We start from the raw sequence: 21462 nt of genomic DNA, 5'->3' as shown, positions 1-21462 counted from the left end.
ACCGAGGGCGAAGCAGAGTAAGCCAAACGCATTTGCAGAGAAGGTCTTTTTATGTATTTTTGGCTGCCATCGACCACAAACTAAGAATTCCCCAACTCCCAGGCGACTTTTCAATTCTTTCATCCTGGCAGTGGTCTACTCTAGCACTTGAGAGAGTTTCATCCCTCTTCTCCCAGGAGCCACAGTTGCTGACTGGAGTTGAAGAAGCATCTGCTTAATGTGTGGTCAAACCTTGCAAGTCACCGAGAAATCTATGGTTCAGAAGCCGGTCACTTCAATCCACTGCAAAGGGTAAAACACAGGACGAGACGAGAGAAATCGGCAAGGAAGGTTGGTGGTGTGTGCTTTACAATCCCAGAACTGCCAGAGAGAAAACATGTTAGGTCTGGGTGATATACGTGATGTTTGTATGAACAGCCCCGCTCACATGCTGAGTGTACTGCCCCGAATTTCAGAGTTTTCTCTCAAGGGCCACACGGTGTGCTTGCAGACAGATTCTGTTCTTATCCCCGAGACCAAGTAGAAGTGATACAGCTCCGTGCGTTCTGTCTGAACGCAAAGTAAACCAAGGGCAAGTTGCTTCCTGGAAAACAGGTTAACACAGTGGCAAGAAGAATTAGTCGCGTTTTAGGACAGCCTCGTCCAAGAGAGCCCTGGATACCAACAGGCTGCATTTCCATCTGTCTTCTGTGACTTGAGTGTAGCACACCCCAAAGCTTGTCTGAACGCTCTCTTTTGGTGGTTAGAAGTAAAATAACAGTGCTAAAGGGAGTCTTTCTTACCCACTTTCCCTGGTAAATTGAAGACATAATTTATATATAGTTTGGTAATAAAGACGAAAAAGGAATTTGGCCTACCTTTGAAAAAGTAAACATGTTTTTACACTGATATATAGTATACATTTTTTATAGTATAGGCCAGTGGTTGGCAAACTGCGGCTCGCGAGCCACGTGCGGCTCTTTGGCCCCTTGAATATGGCTCTTCCTGAGCCTTAGGAGTACCCTAATTAAGTTAATAACAATGTACCTACCTATATAGTTTAAGTTTAAAAAATTTGGTTTCCAAAAGAAATTTCAGTCGTTGTACTGTTGATATTTGGCTCTGTTGACTATTGAGTTTGCCGACCACTGGTCTAGTCCAACTGAATGATAAGTAAAAGTGTCAGCACATCATTCATTGTTCACTTCAGTGCTTATTACTGATCTATTTTACTTGCCCTACCTGATAGACTTCCCTTCTTTCGTCTTAATAGAATGAATTTTAGGATTTCTCACTGAAGCGGGCAGAGACATTTGGTCACTTGAACGAAGCAGGACAAACCAAGTTGGCATACAAGTTACCTGGAGAAACAGAGAGGTAAGGCAACATTTTTATGAAAAAGTATCATCTAGTGAAAGAAAACGAATCCAATCAAAGCATGTATATAAAGGCTTTCCTGTATAGCAGTGCTTTATCTCTGTGAATTTGCTTTGAAAAATTTTTTTTCTTAGTGCTGAATTTAGAAGTGTGATTTTTGTCAGAAACATGGTCACTTTGATATTGAAAAACATCAAGCAGGTGAAGAAGTCCTCTGTGCCTAATAAAAACCTTTTACATATTGATTGGGATGTGTTATTTGTCCACAGATTTGCCCTTAAAGAAAGGTTCAGTGTTAAAGAAAAGTTTTAAAAATTCAATTTAGATTCATTTTTATTAGAAAATTAGTACTTAAGGATTAAAAGTAAATAAGTGATATATTTTTAAATCATGTTTTAAACACTATATGATGTGTAGAGTTAATTCCTCCAAACACTGACAAGTAAGGAATTGGGTTGTCCTTGGGAGAAAAATTTATTTAAAATAATTTATCCATATATAAAGGAACTTGTTTGCTAGCATTTACCTATTTTGCAACACATGCATCACAAAATATCAATAAGAAAAAAATCAAGGCCCTTTTAAGGTGTTACTAACTCTGAGTTCTTTATAAATAGGGCCACTAAAAAATACACCAAAAAAAAAAAATGACTCCTAAAACATAAAGCCCGCAATTACCCCCTTATGTTACAAAGCTGTGACTCAGAGGCCACTACAGCAACTAATAGAAAACCTTGGCACACGTTGGCTACCTAAGGGAATAATAGGACTATTTGCTGGAGTCGTTTGGCAAAAGGACACAAACATATGGCTTTGGTTTATGTTCAGCATTGCCAGTTGTGCAAAGTTGCAGGATGAAGTCTACAACAGCAGTGACGACTCAGAAACGAGAAGTGAGACTCAAAATAGATCAGCCTCCTTAGAATGCCCACCAGCTGGTCTCAGGTTTAAGGTTTCTTCAGTGCAGTGCATGTCCAAGTGGCTCTAGAAAATCACCTTGTCTCTGGGAAATGTGCATGCACTTGGCCCTGGCGAAGAGCTATTCCCAGAGAACCGTGCTGAATCTGGGAGCAGACCAGACCTGCTCCTTCCTTTCAGTATGGTGCTTGTTGGGCATAAGAGGGGTTCGTGGAGACAAGGAGAGGTATCATACATGTGAAGGGTAGACATTATGCAATTCCTTGGCTTTCTACAGAGTCAGACAGAACAAGAAGAGACAGATAGGAACAGAGAGTTGAAATCAGGGTCAGTGTGCCCTGAACAAAAGATTCAGAAAATATTTTATTTAGGATAAAGAATTCAGAAACGATTTAAAAGATTATATATATGTGTTGTCACAAATGATATAAAAATCCTGTTTTATTAGGTTAGACTCTTGAATATTTATTTTCTGAATTGCTCTTCCTATTAATAAATGTATGAAAAAAAAACACCCAGAAAAGTAAGCAGAGGATACAAACAGAGAAAAATATCCTTGAACATTCTGTCTTAGGGTTCCTCTTGGTAAGTCAACTATTCCTTTAGAATCACAACTTATTTCCTTCCATGTTGTCCTGTGTATCAAGAAACAAACATCTTTCCCTGCCATTTTGGGCTGATCCAAAGCTGTGTTCAAACAAAACGGTGGCAGAATTATCCAAAGAAAGGGTGCTCACTGTAGGGTTCCTTGTTCTTAGCCTCGCCAAGTTTTATTCCAAGGTACTGGCATCATCTAGTTGTTTCATTTTTTTTTTTGGGGTGGGGGGAGGGGGAGTTTAGTCTTTTCCGACTTCCTGAGTCTCTCTTTGTCATTTAAAAAAATTGATCCTTCTAAAGGAAGTTAAAAGGGTTAAGGGCTCCTCATAGAGAGGACCCTGGCACTTCCTCTCCCCACTGCAATGAGAGCTCCTGGACTGAGAGGACATCACACAGATGAATGTGACACAACATACAAAACTACGTCATCAGTTCAAATATACCAGGAGGGGAACACAATGCAATCTGGTTAAACATGGAAATGATTACAGGTTGAATGTATGTGAAGGACTTTTCAAATGTGAAGTAGCTTCCTGCATAAGACTATATATACCTAGACAGTATTATGATGAACTATATAAGGATGTTGAGAAAGTGTCCTTAAAACCTTATGATCACCATGGCTTTTTATATTAAGACTAGAGGCCTGGTGCACAGATTCGTGCACTGGTGGGGTCCCTTGGCCTGGCCTGTGGGGATCAGGCCGAAACCGGCTCTCCAACATCCCCTGAGGGATCCCGAATTGCAAGAGGGCATAATCCAGGCCAAGGGACCCCACCGGTGCACGATCGGGGCCAGGGAGGGACTGTAGGAGGGCTCCAGGGCGTGTCCGGCCCATCTTATCCAGTACTGATCGGCCGGACCCCAGCAGCAAGCTAACCTACTGGTCGGAGAGTCTGCCCCTGGTGGTCAGCACGCACATAGCGACTGGTCGAACGGTCGGACACTTAGCATATTAGGCTGTCATTATATAGGATTAAGAAACACAAGACTACTGATAAACGAGCAGTGAGGATGTCTGTGTCTAGAGTTCTGTTGAAGGAGACATAAGACTTAAACATGACCAAAAGATTTGTTTTATATAGTTTCTAAGAAGTAAGTAAAGCTTGGGAAATATACGGAATAATTCTGTGATAACTATGTAGGGTGCCAGTTGGGGTCCTGGAAATATCCAGGGGACGCGATGGAAAGTATATGATTGTCTAACCACTACGCTGTACGCCTGAAACAAAAGCAGCATAAAATTGAAAGAAAGTAAATAAATAAATTGGAGAAGCAGAAAATTAAAAAATATATATACTTGAATATTTTTTACCATTAGGTTAAAATAGGATTACAAGTAGAAAATAAAATCAAACTAAATCTACTTGCATACCAGTAATTTACTTGTGTGAATAAAAACAAAATTGAGTTTATGAATTATGTGTCCTGCTTCTTGAGCCTCTCTATCCCACAAAATGGTAATTTCAGGGCTCCCTCATCAGCACAAAGAAAGGTACCAGACCTGGGCACTGGGGTGCTGTGGACAGATCAGGTGATTGTCCCTGATGTAAGCACTAAGCCAGTGGTGGCGAACCTTTTGAGCTCGGCGTGTCAGCATTTTGAAAAACCCTAACTTAACTCTGGTGCCGTGACACATAGAGAAATGTTTTGATCTTTGCAACCATAGTAAAACAAAGATGTATATTTTTGATATTTATGTTATATATTTAAGTGCCATTTAACAAAGAAAAATCAACCAAAAAAATGAGTTCGCGGGTCACCTCTGACACGCGTGTCATAGGCTCGCCATCACTGCACTAAGCACCAGTGAGAAAAGATGCTCAAGTACCAGTAACTAGAAAATGACTGTGTGCACCTGAATATAGGTTTATAAGTACATAAGGTTGTTAAATGAGAACTTTCCAAATTCAACTAAGTAGTTACATTTTATTTTGTGGTCACTTTTCTTCTTCATTGCCTGTCTACTTATTTCCATCGTTTGTTCTTGCATGTCCTTCCTCCAAGCTTTGCTTCTTTGCCTTCTTTATTTTAAAATTTTTTCCCTCCTGTCATTTCTCCTTGCATTACCTCCTAGAGAACTGGGGAATAACGTGTTCTTACAGATTTCTTCATGCCTTTATTATGAATCAGACACCAAGCAAAAACCACTTTTTTCTCCTTCCTATGTAAATATTATATTATAGAATATTATATTATATATTAAACGTATCCACACTTATAAGTTAAATAAACTTTTTAAAAAGTAGTTTCAGATCAATAAAAATAAGTGGCAAAGCCAACCTTTAATATTATTACTCTATTGAGAAGTAGACTGTAAAGCCAGGAGGAATCATAGGAATCTCAGAAAATATCTTGTCTTTTTCCTCTATAAACCATGGAATGAGATAGAGAAAGGCCCTAAGAAACTGAGAGAAGGACAGCTTTTTAGAAAAATCACATTTCTGTTTTGAAAAGAGAAGTGACTCATTAAATTTTATAAAATTAATTGCAGACTTGCCAATACCATTTGGGACTGAAGTAGTAAAAATGATCAAGTCTCCTTTGCCAATGAAAAACAACAATGTTCCCAATGGGAAAAGTCGTTTTCAGGTTGCGGCCCATGTTATTTAGGTCAGTGTCCTGATTCACACCATAATCACGTATCTCTTCTATAAATCTGAGAGGATTTGGAAGATGATGATCCTCACCTCACCCACCCAGTTCTCAACATATACACCGAGGTACAAGTCTCTTTCTGCCTTTCACCAACCATTACCTGAATGAGGTACCCACTGAATAAGAGGTTTGATTTTACAAAAATTAAGGCTATGTGCATGACATTCATGCACTGGGGCAGTGGGGGGCGGGGGGGGGGACGGGTCCCTCAGCCCAGTCTGTGCCCTTTCGCAGTCCAGGACCCCTCAGGGGTCCCTAGAGCTGCTACAGAGGCGAGAGAGGCCCCTACCACCGCTGCTGCACTCGCCAGCCGTGAGCCCGGCTTCTGGCTGAGTGGCGCTCCTCCTGTGGGAGAGCACTGACCATCAGGGGGCAGCTCCTGCATTGAGTGTCTGCCCCCTGGTGGTCAGTGTGCATCATAGCGACTGGTTGTTCTGCTGTTTGGTCGATTTACATATTAACCTTTTATTGTATAGGATTGAGATGTATGAGGAGAGCGAGCCATCTCATAAATGGTAGAAACTTCCACCCCCAGCCCCAAAGGAAAAGCACCTGTGCTTTAGGTTTCTGATATTCTTACTCCCTGACAAACTATAAGACAAGACTGGACACTGATTTCCATACTTTTATTCTTCAGGTGTGAGGGAGAGAAAGAAGGTGAAATAGATAGGTTCTATATTATGGCCTTGGTCCACTTTGTTCCTACAACTTGGCCCACAAGTTAAATCTGAAAACGTAGTTGTGTCAATGAGTATCAGCTTTTACAATATTTATATAGGACATACATGCTACACCAACAAGAGGACAGTAGCTCCACAACATGCAATTATAAACCTGCATTCTAAGCCCAGTCAAGCAGAGGGCCATGCATATTTACACATCCCTTCCAACGACCTTCATGGGGAGGTGGCTGCATGGGTTGATGAAAGAACCATTAGGTCCTTGGATAGCCAAATTGCAAATGAAAGTAGTCTTGTACTGGCTGGTGTGGTCAGTGTGGTTCAGTGGTTAGAGCATCAGCAAGCACACTGGAGGGTCGTGGGTTTGATTCTTGGTCAAGGGCACATACCTGGGTTGTAGAATCATTCCCTGTCCCTGGTTGGGGTGTATGTAGGAGGCAACAAATAGATGTCTCTCTCTCCCCTCTCCTGTCTGCCCTGCTCCCCCCTCCCTTCCACTCTCTCTAAATATCAACGGGAAAAATATCCTCGCTCCTCAGATGAGGATTAAAAATAAATAAATAAACACATAGATAGATAGATAGATAGATAGATAGATAGATAGAACTAGTCGTAAAGCTGTTATAAAGAAGGTTACATTTAAGTAGGTTTCGGAAACTCTTTAATTTGTGTCCACTGGTACTCTTTGCCGTCTGTCGCTTCATTTTGGGGAAGAAACTCAGGGAGTTCAACCTTCACTTGCCTTTTGGGGAAATTTTTCAGTGGCTGGGGAGAGCTAATGCCACCTGTGTGGCAGAATAGCATTAGACCTGAGTTGAGTAGCTTCTTCAGAAAGAGTGGATGGTTTTCATCATTTTAACCCCCATGCTACCATTCTCTCTTAATCTAGTTATTCGTTTAGCACATGGAGGGGAGTTTGCATGAGTTGAGCCACTTTATATGCAACAGAGATACTCACAGAGGAGGAGGATTTTACAACACAGTGCTCACCATCCTGAGTAAACCAAGCCATTGTAATCCTAGCCAGTGTCACATCTGTCATAAATCCATGTGTTTTTAAGAGGGGGGGAGGGGGGAAATCTACAGAAAAAAACCCCACCTTTGTTTTATTGTTGTTTTGTCTTATTATGTAATTTAAAATATTCATAACAATGAACCATTTTATTTAGACGAAAGCAACTGCTGTTCAGCAAAAGCAGTGTGCACTTTTTGTTTGCTAATTTAAAAAAGCAGTTCAATGATCGGTGTGGTGTTTATTATGAAATGATGACAAAAGAGTGCTGGTGGTTTTAATAGTTTTAGCTGACGAGAGCTGCTGTTAATTTTGTCTGTAGTGTTGCAGGTGAAAAAATGCACAATGGATAAATAGTCTATATTGGTTTAACTGAACATAATATATAGTGTGTTCTGGAGTTGTTTGTCTCAATAGACTATAGTAATCAAAAGTAATGAACCTATTATGTGCAGGACCTTGGAGAGCGTCAAATGGCAGTAAAAGTGTGGCACATAAAAGGTTTATTAAAGGAAATTAAAGTCCATCATTGCCACACCTGCTCCCCTATTATAAGTCTATGGCAGGTCAGTGCCTTCAATCACAACTCAGCCTCGGAGAGCAGAGATGTGTCTCCCATTACCATCGCAGTCACAGGCTTCCCCGCTCCTGACAGGATTTAGGGGTGGGAGCCACACACAGCACCTTCTGCCCGCGTCTGACTTTCAACCAGCAAAGCAACTTCTTTCTATTTAAGAAACCTTTCCGCCAACGTGCAAAAGTGAATTAAGCTAAGAAATTATTAGGGGAGTCTACGGAAATGGATGAATGTACCCAGGTCAGAATCTATCTCCATGTGGACAAAAGCAATAGGTTTCTAGAATTTTTGCATCCCTTTGAGAATGCATTTGATTATATTTAAAATATTTAGGGGTGGTGTTTTAGGATATTTACTGCCACACCCAACACTCAAATTTCACCTTCCTTATACACTGGGATGATTATGACCAGTGTTTATTCTGGAATCATTAAAGTAAATATATGCCATTTTTGCTAATCAACATTTCCAATGGTATTTTGAAATAGGGACATTTCAAGGGGTTGCCTCCATGTTGCTTTTTTACATGGGGAATCATTTTTTCTAACTTGGCAAGTGGTATGTATCAGAAAAGGTCTAGAAATGCAAAGGAATCAAGTTTTAGGAAATCAGTCTGAAACCTTTCGGTTTGGCATTTGAGGTTTTGTCTCCTTTGCAACCGCTGTTAATCAGACACTCCTTTTTCTTTCTTTCTGTCCTTGTCATGCCGACAGTGTTTGAATCACTAGCAAACACTTATGGACAAGGACATCTGCCCTCTTGTCCCTGTTTCCTGTGGGCCCAGCATCTATAGGAGTATTTCCAAAACGCAGCGAGTGTGAGGGAGTCACAGTTCTCTCCCTGCAGGGTCAGAATGCTATTCAAGAACATGGAAGTCTACTCTGTTTTTCATCACGACCTTAAGAACTTCTAGTGACATGTTTTCACATTTTGGTCACTGTCAAAGGAATGACCTCAGGACTTGTGCTCCTGTTACAGATGGATGCAGAGGCTGAAGATAAAACGCTGCGTACCCGCTCTAAAGGAACGAAGGGTGAGTTAGCAAGCAGGTTCTGGGACACCGTGCCCACCACACCATGAAATATGGGTGTTCTGGTGCCCAGTCCCTGCCATGCAGAATGATGACAACCTCCTCAGAACTTATTTCCTTCCTCCCCCTCCCCCTCCCCCGCCCCCTCCCCCCCCTCCCCCTCCCCCTCCCCCTCTTCTTCTTCTTCTTCTTCTTCTTCTTCTTCTTCTTCTTCGTCTTCTTCTTCTTCTTCCTCCTCCCTCCTCCTCCTCCTCCTCCTCCTCCTCCTCCTCCTCCTCCTCCTCCCTCCTCCTCTTCTTCTTCTTCTTCTTCTTCTTCTTCTTCTTCTTCTTCTTCTTCTTCCTCCTCCTCCTCCTCCTCCCACTCCTCTTTCTTCTTTTTTTTGGTAGATCAAACTAGAACATTGGGTCATGGTATTGAGAGGCAGAATATTCCGAACCAGGAGTTGAAGGACTCAGAAGAGCCCAAATGATATAGGATGCTAATTTTTATGAAGTGCAATCATGAGTAGACTCGAACATCTTGCAAAACAACATCAGGGTCAGCGAGGGAAGAATGCTTCATGGAGACCTTCACATTATTGATGTGACCTTTAATGGCCGAGGGAAAAGACCAAATTGCTCGTTTATTGCCAAAACGGGTTTTGATTTTTATGTTATCTGGCTTCGTGGCTCCCAATCTAAACTTAGTTCCAGTAAAATGATGATGTTTATTTTTTGACTGTCCCTGCTGGGAATTTCCGGCAGCTCCGTAAAGAAATGTGTGAAAGGTTTAACGTAATGGTTCTCCCTCCCTTTTTGTAACCAACAGATGGTAACGTAACATTGAAATAGAAACAGGCCCTTGATGATATCAACATCTGGAAAACAGGATTGACGTGCAATAATACACCTTAAGGAAAATAACTTTTATTATAATTAGCTATATTTTTGGGGACCCTTCATTTTAAATGGACAACTGCAGGTTCACCATGGCGTCTGAAAACACTCTGGGTAGCCGTTCCCCACCCCGTCCTCTCATGGTCGGCCATGCTGAGAAGTGCTGAGTCAGGTAGCAATGGGAAGATATTTTGGAAGCGTTTTGGGATTCATCCTTGAAAGTGGCTAATCCAATGGAAGGCTTTTGTTAGCTATGCTTACATATGTAGTCAAGGTCAGTAATTCTTGTTTGAGTAAAGTTCAGATTCCAAAATTTTAAATAAATTCCAGGATGATTTTTTTTTAGTTAAAAGGTAATTATGTTTATCATTAGCCATGGTAACCAAAATACAGAATGATGCTATATGAGATATGGGGCTTTACCTAAACAGAAATTTGACACTGTATTATTTTCCCGTTTTAGCTTTATGTTACCTTTAAAGTAATTGCATCATGTAGTGTAATATTTAGAATGCAGTATTTCTAAACATTAAGTTTTTATGAAGTGCAATCATGAGCAGACTCAAACATCCCATAAAATGTAAATTTAAGAAAAAGGGTTTGCATCATTATTTAGTATAAGCTCAGGTCAGCCATAAATATCAGAGTCCTAGGGACTGTATTTGGATTATTTGAATCTCTTGCTTAGACTCCTAAAAGCACACTACTCTAGCATACTTGGAAATTGTGGCTGTTTTAATTTGCAGGTTTTTTTTTTTTTACTTCAAATTCCTTTGGCACATACATATACATTCTTAAATAGAGCCAAAATGTTCGTCGAGAAATGAGACAACTGTTTCTCGTGCAGCATGAGTAATCTTTCAAGCCACCTGTTGTCTCTCTCAATATGCTGCTTATCCTTGTGTAGGCAGGTATTTATAAACATGGACTTCTTTAGTTCCCATCATCCCAGTAAGAAAAATCAAAAGTTCTTTTTTTCTATAAATTGCTTATTTTGAAAGATGTTGATATTTAATATGGCTGATGCTTATCCTCCTCTCTCTAAGTATAAAATGTATGAAACAAATCTTGGGACATATTCTTTAGTAAATCTTTTGTCAGTTTTATTTATATACTTGCTTAATGTCAATTAAAATGTAAATAGGGGTGTGGTGGTTTGGTTTTTTTTTTTGGAAAAATTCTCCATAAACAATAAAATGGGTTAAATTGATTTTAAAAATAATTCAAGTCTTTCATGCCCCTGTGATTTTTGAATGTATCTCTAAAGACAAATATTCAGAAAGTCCAACCCATGACATCAAGTTCCCAGGGTCACCCTAGGCACTAAACCTAGAGTCATCTGTTCTGGGCCATATTCATTTGTCCTCTTGTCTCCAAGGAACCAGAACCAGAAAAGATCAACCCACCAGTGGGAACTTAAGTGGGGTCTATACTAACCATTATTGATCATTATGTCTAGGTAGGTGAATAGTTTCAGTTGTACAGTTCTTGAAATTAGTAACTGATTTTTTTTTCAACAGTGCCAATGAATTCTCTAATCCAGGAGCTCAGGTAAGGTTTGTCCTACATTACTTTTTCTAATATTGATTTGCTTTAATTATTAGAATGTTTTGTATTCAGAATCCCTGTTTTAGTATGGGGAATAAGCCAATGGGTTTATTTCACATAGCCTCTGTCTATATGCCAAAGAAGGGAAAAACTATTGATAGTTAACCTAAAACAATTCAAACTACTCTTGTGATAACTAAACCCACAGCATTTTGCTGTAATGTGAGTAATTTTCCACTTTTCTCCGTAGAGTGTGTGCTGCCTCTGTGTACACACCTCACATGTGGTTTGTTTGTGCACTGATGGTAAGTGAAGAACTTGATTAATGGATAACCCAAGTCCTAAATTCTTTACTCTTTCTTTTTTTAATACTCAGATAATTCTATCAGGTAACCACGTGACTTTTTCTAATGTGACTGATAGCTACTGGGGTGGGTCCAAGCGTTTCCACCTTGTATATTGTAAATGCACCTCAGGTAATATTCTGAAACGTCCACCTTAATAGGTTTTGCAGAATAAACTCCAATTAGAGTTTTTTAAAAACAGTATTATTGTGAAGTATGGTGTGGTTTTTAAAAAGTATTTATTTATTTATTTTAAATATATTATTGACTGATTTCAGAGAGCAAGGGAGAGGGAGAGAGATAGAAACGTCAATGATGAGAGAGAATCATTGATCGGCTGCCTTCTGCAGGCCCCCTCCTGGGGATTGAGCCCACAACCTGGGCAGGTGCCCTGATGGGGAATGGAACCGTGACCTCCTGGTTCATAGGTTGATGCTCAACCACTGAGCCTCACTGGCCAGGCTAGTGTGGTTTTTTAAAGGACATATTTGAAAATAAACACATACTGCCAATACGTTTTCTGTACTGGTGATATTTTGTAGTGAAATTGTGTCAGGAACAAGATTAGAACCTTGTCTCTGCTCTAGGTTTACTGTTGCAATCCCAGAAAGTCCCAAACCCGCTAACTAACCCACTTTTGTGAAAACAACAGTGGTCTGTATGTGTTCCTCAGGGAAATGTTTGGAAACTGAAGGATATGTAACAGTGTCGGATCCACATTGAAATTGGTCATGTGTGCATTGACAGTTCACATAGTTATTTTCCCAGGCAACTGTGCTCTGTGGTTTCCCGAAGCCAGGGCTGAGTTACTTCTGTGTCCCAGGATTCATTCTGTCAGTTTTGGTTCACCCATTTAAGGGGACACAAATCTACCAGAACTGAGTACAAGCATTCATGCATTAGCCCTTAGCTGTGGAAATATTTGAGTAGGGAATCCATGGCCCTGCCTCCATGATCAATGTTATTATTGAGAGTTTTACATGATAAACTACTTTTTATAAGAGCAAAACATATAGTATACCCCACATTGAGGCAGAATGAAAAGATTGAATTTTCTGGCTCACTTAAATGCTTGCTTTTAAAATCTGATCTCATTTAAAAGTCCTGTCTGTTTGGAGACTTTATGTTCCCTGTAGAATGATCAAAAGACGGTTACGTGATCAAAGGCTCCAAGTGGGTGAGATGTTTGCCATCAAGGGAAACAGATTCCTACTGGTCTGCACAGAAACTGGGTGCCCACGAGCCCACGGTCTGCTCGCCTGTGGAAGTGGTTGTGTTTTCAACCAGAGTCTTTTTTAGAGACTCCAACTATTCGGAGGGGAGGGGAGAGGCCTTTTGAGTGACGTGTCTTGTATGATAACATGAAAAAGGAAAGAGAATATTGAGTAGATGAGTGTGTGCTTTGGCCAAGGAGAAATATGTAATTCATAGAGAAAAAAGAAGGAATTCATAGAGAGAAGCAACTTTGTGGGGGAAAACATGTTTAATAGAACTTTCTGGAGAAATAAGAATTACTATTTAAGTTACTTTATTAGCATTTATTATAACAATAGAGCTAATATTTATTGTGATCTTATTGTATGCCAGACATTCTTGAGCATTGTTTGTCATTTAATCCTCGCAACAACATTATAAGGAAAAAAATGATGAGAGTTCCAATTTTCAGATGAAAAAAGTGAAACTGAATAGCTTATGTAAATAGCCCAAGATTTCATTCACCACTAGTTAGTAACCCAGACTTCTGACTCAGAGACCAGCTTCTCAACTCCAAGCCATGCTTTCTGTCCTCCACAATTAACAGTACCTGCCTAGACTATAAATAAAAAAAGAAATGGGTCAGCTGGATTTTGAAATTCTATGCTTTAACCCTTATGGTGTGTCTCTCAAAGCTTAATTTTCTGAAATTCAAACAAAGAATATCTTTTAATTAAAAATAATAAAACAATAAAGTAATAAATTGTTCTAATTCCCTAAAAATTATTTTTATCAGATGTTTAATTTTACCTAATTTGTCATTAGCCCAACTCAGAAAGCTGGTGATAATTGCTGATAACATTTAGAAACCAACTTAATTCACCTATTTTTCTTGAATAAGAACCTGTTTGTAAAAATTACTGATTACTGTTAATTTCATAATTGCTTGTTTTCAACTCATGCCTGGGCTGAGTAGGTCTCAAGTTGCTGCTGAAATAGTTTAAATTGACCCCAGATATAGACCCTAATGATCATTCTATGTAAATTCTTGATAAAAAGTTCTAATTTACTTGCTAGGTTATATTTTTAGTGTCTTTTTAATTTTGTACAAGTTGATTGGCTACACTTGTTCCCCCATTTTTTTCCTCAGGTTTCTGGTGATCTAGAATCCAGAATTTGTTTTGCGTCTGAAATTTGAGCATCTTAGGCAATATAGCATATTTTCCTCAGTATGAGAGTTAAGGCTATTTTGTAGGGAATATTGGCAACTTTATTTAGTTTTCCTTTTTAGAATGCATTGAGCATGTTATTGCTTCTAGAGATACCACTTACAAAAATACTAAACCAAAAGAAGCTAATTTAAATACTATATTATTCATGACGCTAATAAAAATTGATACTGACATTCTCATCTCCCTATTATCCTCTATGTCAGCTACTATCATCACCATTAAAAAAGCAATTTATAACCACAGGCCCACCTTTAATCAGATTTCTTATTAGCATTTCCCAGTCTTTCCTCTAACACAATTCAGGCTACAGGTGGTGTTTGGAAGGCTCTCTTGGCACCTTTCTGAATCATGACCACTGTCTCATCTTTGCTCTTTTCGTCTGTTACTATTACCCTTAATCTGATCCTCATGTGATTGCACCTACTAATATTGGTAATTGTGTCATGCATTGGAAAAATGCTTTTACACCCTTTGCTCTAATTAGAAAATATATTCCAGCTTCTAAATGGCTTTCCTATGCTTCTGCTGCAGGGGGTACGGAAAGGCATGGGACAGACTACCCAATTCTGCCTCTGGTTCAGTCACGTAGTCAAAAACCGCGGAGAAAGCACTAAACTGTCCTGAACTTGGCTCATGAGTTAAATGTGGATAATATCATTTGTCTTGACTATCCTGTGAGCTTTTATGGATCCAATTAGACACAGTGCATATTATTTCAACAATTCACTCAATAGGCACATATTGCAGGCCCACTTGATAGCAAATTCAATGCTAAATGCTATAAAAGGCTATGTAATACTATAAATATGTGATAGCATTATAGTTAATGGAATGTACTTATTAAAGAACAAACTCTTTTTATTTATTTTCATTCTTGTCAAAAGCCTCCCTAGTACATTTTAAGACACTTTCTTACCCTAGTAAATATTGTACAATAAACAAAAAGATCTCTCTGGAACGATTGTCATCTTATGCCTCAAAGCTTCACTCCCTGCATATCCCCTTTGTTTTAAATTATGTCTTCATTTCAGAAAAAATACTATGAGGCTCATGAGTAAATATTCAGAGTGACATTTCTCAGAAAAGAATCAGAACAAGAAAATATGCTTTATTTACCTTACCTTTTTTTTTCTGTGATCAAATACTATCACAAGGATATTAACCGATGAGTTCTAGGAGTCCAAGGCACTAATATTTCTAGAAATCAGACATTTTCTAACACTGACAAAATGCCACCACTGCAGGTTGCACATGAAAGTTTACTTCACTGTGGCGTTCAGGTTTGCAGAGTTCACTCATAGAGATAATTTTTTTTTCACCCATCTAGCTTTTATTTATTTATTTATTTTATTTATTTATTTTTTTAGCTTTTATTTTTTTGTAACATAAATCTTTTTACATAGCAGAATTTGCCACTCTTGATTGAGGAATGAATATTTCCTTCAATGTTTGTTCACCCAACCCTTCTTCTATAGAGCGTAGTACTAGGTATTGCAGTGGAGATGAAATGAAAGGTATCCATGTAATAAACCCAAGAAATTATATAATAACATCATTGTGGGTGTTATAAGCATTCAGGGGGAGAGATCACTTCCAACTTGAGGATCAAATATAATCCCGGAGCTTGACTACTCAGAGTATCAGCTGGTCGGCATTCCGTGGGAGCTTATTAAAAATGAAGATTTTTGGTCCGCACCAGACCTATTGAACCTGCATGTTAGCAAGATCTATCGGCTATTAACATGTGTATAAAAGTTTGAGAAGTGCTAGTTTTTTAGTCCTTACTTGGAAAAGCTAATCTTCAATGGTGTTTCTTTGGAATTTTCTTGATCTTTGAATTCTTGTTAATGATCGTTGGCATTTCTATTTGATGAAGAGTAGCAGGATCTCAAACAAACAATTTTGACGGTGGCGTAGCAAAAAGCACAAGCCTTGGTCTTTTTCAAGTCTTTGATGGGACCTCTTGGAAGTGTTTGAAATCAGCTAAATCTTTCTTAAATACTTTTCAAAGGTCATTAGAAAGAGAATTTATATAAGGACACTTTTTAACACCATTTTATATGCATCCATAGGTGACACTCTAGCCATCTCAAGTGTATTTTCAGAAAAGTTATTATCTCAGACAAAATCCCAAATCTGTCAACTTCCACATGTCGCATGACTGTCTTGCTACTTTGATACACTGGTAACCAACATATGGAGGTTTCTTTCAACCTGCTGAGCGCTTCACAATTGCTGTTTTGGTTGGTAGCTTCTCATCCTAATGTGCTCTTTGAAAATCTCTAACTCAACACAAAGTTATTTAACACCATTTCTTGTTTCTCATCAACCCTCCTTGAAGGAATGCATTGAATTTAATTCTCAAGCAAAACACTTCATTTCTTGTTATTGTGTAAGTAAACTATAATCATTTGAAGTCCCATTTCACTTACATGATATGTTTGTAAACAGTGTTTCTGACATCTTGTGATATTGTTCTTGCTTAAAGTGTGAACTGAAATAAATGTCCCACAATGTTGACAAATCAACTCCCTACAACCAAGACATGGTGTGCTTTAGCTTTTAATATTTTCTTTCAATGGGTTACTTTCATAATTCTAAATGCAAACCCTCAATTAGAATTTGACTGGTTCATGTGGTGGAGTGAACAATGGGATAATAGTAGGCCTGGGTTCTGGGGCTCTATCCATGACTAGCTGAGTGACCTTGGAGAAGTGTTCAAATGTCAATTCTTGCTACCTTCTTAACTAATGAAACCTTTTTTCTAGAAAGCACCTTCAGTTCTGGCCTCTAAATTCACCTCCCTGTCCCATGCCCCATCCTTTTTCGCCATCTCAAAGCATAGCTAAATTTAACTTCTTGCTTTATTCAAACATTAGAGGCCTGATGCTCGAAATTCATACAAGAGTAGGCCTTCCTTCCCCCCTTTGGCACCCGGAACACTAGCTTCCCTCGAAGCCCCAGCTTCATCTGAAAGGTCGTCCAGAGGACATCTGGTCTAGGTAGCATATTATGCTTTATTATTATAGACTAGAGGCCCAGTGCACAAAAATTTGTGCACTCTGGGGGGGGGGGGTTCCCTCAACCCAGCCTGTGCCCTCTCACAGTCTGGGACCCCGCGGGGGATGTCCACCTGCTGGCTTAGGCCCGCTCCCCGGGGGATAGGGCCTAAGCTGGCAGTCAGACATCCCTCTGGCATCCCGGGAGCCCTTGAGGGATGTCCACTTGCCAGCGGGGAGCAGGCTTAAGCTGCAGTCAGACATCCTTAGCACTGCTGAGGAGGCAGGAGAGGCTCCCCCCACCACCGCTGTACTGGCAGCCATCAGCCTGGCTTGTGGCTGAGCAGAGTTCCCACATGTGGGAGCGCACTGACCACCAGGGGGCAGCTCCTGCGTTGAGCGTCTGCCCCCTGGTGATCAGTGTGTGTCATAGTGACCAGTCATTCCCAGTCATTCTGCTGTTAGGGTCAATTTGCATATTACCCTTTATTTATATAGGATAGAGGCCTGGTGCAAGGGTGGGGGCCAGTTGGTTTGCCCTGAAGGGTGTCCTGGATCAGGGTGGGTGCCCGCTGGGGTGCCTGGCCAGCCTGGGTGAGGGGCTGATAACCATTTTCAGGCAGGCCATGGCCGCGGGCTGGAAGCAGCTATCTGGGATTCATTTAACTTCTATAATTAAAACTTTGTAGCCTTGAGTGGAGCCCAGGTCCTGGAAGCCTCAGTTGCCCCTGGTAATCGAGGCTCCCAGCCCCTCCTTGAGCAGAGGCCATGGCAGCTAGAAGCAGGTATCTGGGATTTATTTATCTTCTATAATTGAAACTTTGTAGCCTTGAGCAGAGCTCAGGGCGGGCAGGGCAGGCAGAAAGCTTGGCTTCCTCCATTGCCAGGGACAATGCTCCAGCTCCATGGCCACTGCCATCTTAGCTGGGTTAATTTGCATATTTACTCCTGATTGGCTTGTGGGCATGGCTTGTGAGTGTAGCGGAGGTATGGTCAATTTGCATGTTTCTCTTTTATTAGATTAGATATCTCCTGAGTTTATCTTTGCCTTTGAGCCTCTCTTTCGCTACCTTTCACTTGTTTTTTTTTTCCATTGCATATTTTCTCTAATTTATGTTCTCCTCCTTGAAAGAGAAATTACTTTTTTTCCTAAGCAACCCCCTCCCCCCAAATTTTGTTCTTCCAATCTCATCACCATACTCTTTTCTTCAGGAAATCCATACCTAAGGATGCTTCTTATTTTTCATTTTATAAAATGCTCTTTCCATCTCAACTCTGTTACAGGCTATTCTGGCAAAATTCTTCCCTTCATCTTCCCCCATTGGGAATTTGTTCTCATACTCCAAAGGCTAATGATTAATGTCACCTCCTCCATGCATTCTTCCCATGACCACCCCGCCTGACGGATACTTTTTTCCATTGTGTACCCAAAGCTTTTCTTTTCCTGTCTGTCATCAAGCACTTATTACATTTAACCATAGCTATTTTATTATTCATCTCATCCATCTGTCCACTCATGCAAAAGAAAGCAGATCCCTGCCTTTAAGTTTACAGTTTAGTTGGGAAAACAATAAAAAAAGGAGAAACTATTAAAAAAAAAAACCCCACAATTTAATCATATATAATTCTTCCTTTTTGATACAGTCAACATTTTAAGGATAAGAAATCTATTTTATTCAGATGTGGCCCTAGTACATGATGTTCCTTGAGAAATATTTTACTTTATATTGTCTATCAGTGTTTGTTTTGAGAATAAATAATGCAATTAATAATTCATTGTAAAGGAATGTCTCATATATCGATTTTCTATAACATCTTTAAAGGGACTGCAACTTTTTGCTTCTAAATTCTTAGATTATTTCACTAGTTCTGTTAAAGTCAAGACTGTTTGCTAACAGAGCTTCCACTGGCCCCTTAACTACAGGACAGCCTCCTCTAGGTATAATCATTTCTAATTCATTTTCCTACTGCCAATAAGTGTTTTCCTCTACAAATATATTTCCTGAAAGTATCAAATAGAAAAGTGAGGTTCTCTTAATTTTGTAAACCGCTCCCTGGATCTCATTTGGTCATTTTTGGTCCCGAAGAGAAAACAAAACTGGAATAGAAATGCATCATGCCCTTTCCTGGGTTTGCTTGTATGAAGGGATCAGCTAAGTAAGTCTGTGGACAGGAGTGGCTGGATGCCACAAGATCAGAAAGTAAAGCCACGGCTGGATATGTGAACACAGAAGAAATCGAAGGCTGAGACAGCAAAATACAGAGACTGTAGATAAGAAAGAGTACTTTTGCGGTTTTATTTAAAGATCCTCACAGTGGTTCCCAGCCTGAGGCATGGGAACTCACTCCATCTGTGTGGGAGGCACAGGTGGGGTTTTCTCTCAGAGTTGGAGTGGGAAGTGTGTCTCTAGGGACTCACTCAAACTCAGGCCAGGGAGTGAAGCTTGGGGAGGGAAATGATTGCAATATGCCCCTGGGGGCTCTCTTCATCTCTCTCCCCCTGTGTGAATAGAGAGGCTTGAGACACCTGGACACCCAAAGTGTTCATGTTCATTGTTGCAGAGCCTCCAAGTACCCTGTGTCCTTGTGGGGGAAAGCCGACACAAATCCTTCTGTCTGTTCTGTAGGATCACAGCTCTGAGTTTCTGAAAGGCAAGTTAGGCAGGCTCGCTCTCCATGGCCGTTTTCAAAGAAGTGTGACTTCCCAACACCAATGCTCCCCGATATCCTTTTACCACATGGACTGTACCTTCTTAGTGTTCATTGCTAGTTCCCCCTCAACACCCCAATCACCCACCTCACTCACTTCTTCCTAGTCTCCCTGCCTTCCTCCATTCTGACCCCTTCCACCTCAGACACTTCCTCCCTCTCTCTAATCTTTCCTTCGTTTTGTATGGCCTGTCCTTCTTCTGCAAATTGCTACTCTAACTGTTCACAATAGATCCACCTTTCTTCAAGCTGGAAAAAAAATTCTTTTGAACATTTGAGAAATATCTATAGTAAAAACAACAGAAATCGTCAGAAAAAAAACTAGAGAACAATGAAAAGGTCGACATTAGTAAAATCTGTTCTTGATGACAAATACAATGTGACTCTCCTCACTAAGAAATAATACAAATATAAATAACACCCAATAAAACTATTTATACATGAATTTCACTTACAAGCAGCAAATGTCAAAGAGAAAGAAGCCACCATATTATATTATAATATGCAAGGTATGATTATCTATTGCATGAAAAAACATTTAATTCTTCCATCAAAAGTTTAAACTTACATTAAGCTCCATTCTCTGTCATTCTCAATAACCCCCCAGAGTCTTCTCCTTAGGAAGAGTTCATGTATGTACATCTTGGGAAAAAGAAAAAAAACATGTTCATACTAGAGAACAGAAGGACACCTATACTCCATTCATTACGGTACTAATTAGGCCTTTGTGCTTCCTGATCTTGATTTCCCGCCCTACTACATTAACTCAATTTTACTTACGTGGCCCTGGTTTGAGTGTTTCTGGGAGGGATTGACCCATAGTAACAAAGAAGCGCCAAACCCCATCATTAGTTAATGATTTTTACTTTGTGCATAAATGAGATCATTTTCATTTATAAAGATGTATCTGCCTCATATGCATAATAGGAACTTGATACTTGATAGATTTGGATACGGTAGAGATAATGTCCTTATGGGTTGATCACAATAAATGTTTTCCCCTCGGACTTCTCTAACTCATATGATCTTGAGTTTATTCACATGATCACAAATTAAATATTAACCACCTTTGTCATTTTTGTTCAGAAATAATTTAGAGCAGACCCTTTTCTATGCCTACTTTACAATCACGATCACTTACTCCATTCTGATGTCCCCATTCAAAAGTGAGGGCTGAAATCGAGTTTTTGAAATGGAATTTCACCAGTGCCTGGATAGTGGTTCTGCATTCTATTCAACAACCTTACAGTTCTCATTCCCGTTAGTAGGTGGCTGCAATTCACTCTGACCTCTAGGTTTTATGAGGAAGTGAACTGTTTCTTTCATTAGGAGTGTGCATGAAAGGGTCCTGCTCCTCCTCCCACTGCACAAAGTGCTTGCACAGGGATGAGATGAGGCAACACCCCCTCGCCCCCCCTCAGATTCTCCATGACCTCTAGCAAGCCCCCAGCACTGTGCTACACACAACTCTAGAAAGTCTAGACCAGATGCAAAGTTAGGGAGAGGACATACCGGGTGTCATTATTCGCCAGAAAAATAAACTAGGATGTTGACTGACTAAATGTCAGGGCGAATGACAGTTTTCTGCGTCATTCATGAAGATACTTGTATTTAAGATTTTTTTCCTTTCAAGTTTGAGTTTTGGGGCTTAAAACCCCTTTTCGGACAGAAAAAAGCTGATCCAGCATGGCTGGTTCTTCCACAGGAAGCAGGAGGGACTCTGGCAGACT

General features: G+C 39.9%; 1 long non-coding RNA gene across 1 annotated transcript; it reads left to right on the top strand.

Annotated features, from left to right (window-relative positions):
* Positions 1-1250: 1250 nt before the first annotated feature.
* Positions 1251-11257, top strand: LOC118670531. The gene is made up of 3 exons (XR_004972365.1): positions 1251-1356; positions 8777-8831; positions 11227-11257. It is a non-coding gene; the product is annotated as an uncharacterized LOC118670531 (long non-coding RNA).
* Positions 11258-21462: the final 10205 nt, after the last annotated feature.

The sequence above is a fragment of the Myotis myotis genome, unplaced genomic scaffold (assembly GCF_014108235.1).
Source record: "Myotis myotis isolate mMyoMyo1 unplaced genomic scaffold, mMyoMyo1.p scaffold_m19_p_16, whole genome shotgun sequence".
Taxonomy (NCBI): domain Eukaryota; kingdom Metazoa; phylum Chordata; class Mammalia; order Chiroptera; family Vespertilionidae; genus Myotis; species Myotis myotis.
Note: the sequence above shows the minus strand (reverse complement) of the source record. Positions and strands in the feature narration are given on the sequence as shown.